The sequence below is a fragment of the Danio rerio genome, chromosome 14 (assembly GCF_052040795.2).
Source record: "Danio rerio strain M-AB ecotype USA chromosome 14, GRCz13ab, whole genome shotgun sequence".
Classification (NCBI taxonomy): Eukaryota; Metazoa; Chordata; class Actinopteri; order Cypriniformes; family Danionidae; genus Danio; species Danio rerio.
The window spans coordinates 9,389,223-9,393,135 of record NC_141034.1 but is presented as its reverse complement, the minus strand read 5'-3'; positions in this window follow the sequence as shown (position 1 = coordinate 9,393,135).

Here is a 3,913-nt window from a genome sequence, read left to right as displayed (position 1 = left end):
CCTTTGTGTCCTTTTAGTTATTTTTATAGAATCTCTCAAAGTAGATTTATATTTATTCATTATGCATACGACCCAAACCAGTGGCCTACTCTCAAGGTTTTCTCTTTTTTTTTTTCTTCAAACGATAACTGTGTGGTCTGCACTCGCTGAAAAAGCAGATTTGACTAGTGGACTCACCAGCCAGATGCGGTTCGAGGTTAGAAAATCTTCGACGTAAACAGGATGTGAACAATTTCCAGACACCGACCACTCGCGGAACGCCAAATTTAAACGCTTGGGGTTCAGGGTTTGTGGCGAGGGAGAGAACAGTGGGCGAAATCCAGAGTCCAAATCGGCTGTAGGACGCGTTTCAAATGCTCCATGCGATCGCTTTGATTTGTATAATCTGGCAGTGCCCTCCACACCCTATAATGCTGAGCGATGTAATTTCGTCTGATCTGTGGGAAGTCGGGAGGAATGTTGACTTGGCCTACATATCGCCTGTTTGTTTTCATTCTGCCTATGAAGCCTCAACGGCTCCTTTAAAAGCTTATAGCCGCTGGCATGGCGTTAAAAGTTTGTTTTTGAGTCAAAACCTTTTGCTTAAATGTTTATCTGTGGCGGCCGAGAGTGATCTGCAGGCAATGATAGGGTTTCTGTGTTTAACTGCCAGTGCTAAAATGAGCAAATTCCACTGTCTCTTGCTCGCTGAAAACAACTTGATAGGGAAAGGGAGGGGGGATGCAAAGGGACCGAGGGAGAAGCAGTGGTGCTTTGTTACATAACAGTCCTTAAATTGAATAGACGAAAATACTTTGTCACTTGCGCAACGTTGACTCAGCGTGCTCTGCAGATGGCGGAGTGTGAATTGAAAGCCTCGGGGCATGAAAGAGGACGATCAGCCGTCTGAGGGCCGTGTGGTTGGGGAAGAGCAGTCTGGGTGTGAGAGCAGCTTCGGGACACATGGTTTTTCATGGGGTGTGAATGTGCACATGTGTCGTGAGAGAGTTGCATAGGAGTCTAGACATCTCTCAATTACTAAAAGAAACAATCCGTCATTGGTTGCAGGCTTTCTGACACTTTAGGTCAACATCTTTAGCAGCGTTCTACAGTCAATGCAATGTAGCTTTGGATACAATTTTAAAGAGAGATTAATCTACAGTAAATAAAAGCAGATCACTGTAAAAAACATCTGTAAATGAACAGTTTTCCCTATTTTGTAGGGGTGTAACGATACACTCAGCTCACGATACAATGTGTATCACGATATAATGTTCACGATTCGATATGTATCACGATATTTGGAATAAAAATAGAAAATTAAACTGAAATGCAAATTAATTACCAAGTAAACTATTTTTATGTATATCTTTTGTTTCAACTTGTTAAACTGAACCTTCTTTAAGAAACTAAATTAAACAGGACTGTCTCTGGAAAATAAAACAATTTAAAAACTTCTTATAAAATATTATTGAAATGATTCAATTCAGTTGAATTTAACAGTAAGAGCTTAAGGCTTTGCTTGGTCACTTGCTTTTTTTGTGTGTGCAAAAATAATAATAATTCTACATTTCCAGGTAATCAGCAGTTCTTTTAAATAATCCTGAACTTATGTGTATCTGTCTGAGAGGTTTTTATGGATGGCTGTCTTCATGTTGGGCATGATGAGTGACAGGGTGCCCGTCTTTTCATTACACAGGACAGTCGTGGCTCTTTTCAGCAGTTTAGGCAGGTTTACTATTTCTTTGGCGTTGCTGATGTCGGCTCTATCAAGTATATTATGTTGACGTGCATTTTTGTGTACCTCTTTACTCAAAAGAGTTCATGCTCGTCGTAATCATAACTCTAAAATGCGATATGATTATTTAAATAATGTGCACACTTTCGGTTTCATTTCCACTGCTGTTCATACTTCCCACGCGGCTCCTAAACGATCACTCTGTTCCACAAACTGAATGTTGTTTACTACTTTATTACCTGTTAGTCACAACCTGCAGGTTCTGTTCACTGAAGCAGACTATCATAGTCCGCCCTCTGTAGTAACAGCTCACGGTCAGCTCACGTCATGTGTGATTTTGCAGCCGCCAATACATCATTATATGAAGACAGAATGATATTTTAGGGTGAATTGTACCTTATAAATACAGTATGTGACTCTTTCAACACCATTAGAAGGTATCCATGTCGCTGTGCAAAGTATGTAAATCACTGTGAAGACTTTAAAACTTAAGATGTTTGACCCAGTATGCGTGTCAAAAAGCGGACGAGTCTAAAGCAATGACTGTACAACCGAAATGTTGCCAGACGTCTGATTTTGAGAGTATGGGCCATCCTCTATTTCAGCTCCACTCATCTTGGTCTGCTAACATTACTGCTGCTGCAATCTGAACTCACGTGCGACAGCAGGTGGAACGTAGCTCACGTGCAAACAGCTCAACTAATAAGAGAAAACGGGCGTCATATCGTAATCAAATCGTCATAACGCCACGATGCATATTGTGACATTTTTGCATCGCAATAAATCATACAACGATAAATCGTCACACCCCTAATATTTTGTGATTCAAGTTTTTATTTTTCCCCATTTATTTATGCTTTTGAATTCCATTATAGGACCTTGATCTTTCTTTCAGCAGCTTTTAACCTTAAATAGTTTGAAACGGTGACTTTTGTTATAGATTAAAGTGATATATTGTCTGGGTCGGTGTTGTATTGCGCTAATACAAACCTTCTAATAGACTTTAGACACGTTTTCTGTTATTGTGCAGACTTATTTCTCTATATATTATTTATTATACAATATAGTTTTTCAAACTACTAAAATGTCGATAAAGTAGTTCAATTGTAGAATTGAATCTTCAACATCAAAAATCGACAGTGCAGAGATCAACATCCCATAATCAAAGTTCTTACACATTTTTACAACAAAAATTTCAACACTTTTTCCAAGACTTTCGAGTCCATTTTCATGACCTAATGTTTCATGTTATGTCTACGTCTACGGGGTATCATAAGAAAATCATAAGAATCATAAGAAAAACAATTAACATTTACATTTATTACAGCATATCATAAAACAATCTCTTTAGTTTCAATTTATTTTGATATCTATGTAATGTGAGAGAATGTTTTTGGCCATAGACTTCCACTCATAGGCATGCGAATGCGGCAGACCAGAAACACAAGCATGTGCGACAACTTTCGCATTTCACTGCATTCGACAGTTCAAGCTTGGTGAATTCGTACCTGCGAAATCACCTCAGGTGATTGTGTTAGAGCAATAGAAGATCATTTAAAATAAGAAGTTTAAAATATGGAGCAATCGCTTACGGTTATTTACATCTAATCATTTTGTTTAATAACACCCCTATTCACAGCGCCGTACGACAGAATTTCGCAAGCACAAGCTCTAGTGTGACCTCAGTTTAAGTCGCTTTGGACAAAAACGTCTGCTAAATGACTAAACATAAATGTAGTTTTCATGGCTTTTTCAAAACCTTGTGGGTTTTTCTGTTTTTCCAAAACTTTTCCAGGCCTGGAAAATGCCATGTTTCATGACTTGTCCAGGTTTTCTATGACCGTATTCCAGGTTTTCTCACAACCATAAATTATTAGAAAACTCATAAAATTTGGAAACTCTTCATTGACATATCTTTTACAGTGTCGTGCAAAAAAAAAAGCTACAAGTTGAGGTCATATTTTTTTAAAGGGCACCTATGATAAAAATCATCTTTTGTAAACTGTTTGGACAGAACTGTGTGCAGGTATAGTGTGTCCGCAGTCATATTGGGGTGATAGAAACACAATAAAAGCGTACTCACACTATGTACAGTTGCTTTGAACCGGGCCGAAGCATGCTTGTCCTCCCTCCCATCTCCCCTGACGGCCTGCATTCACATTGCATTCGCGCCTGCGGGCTTATGTCATCAATGAT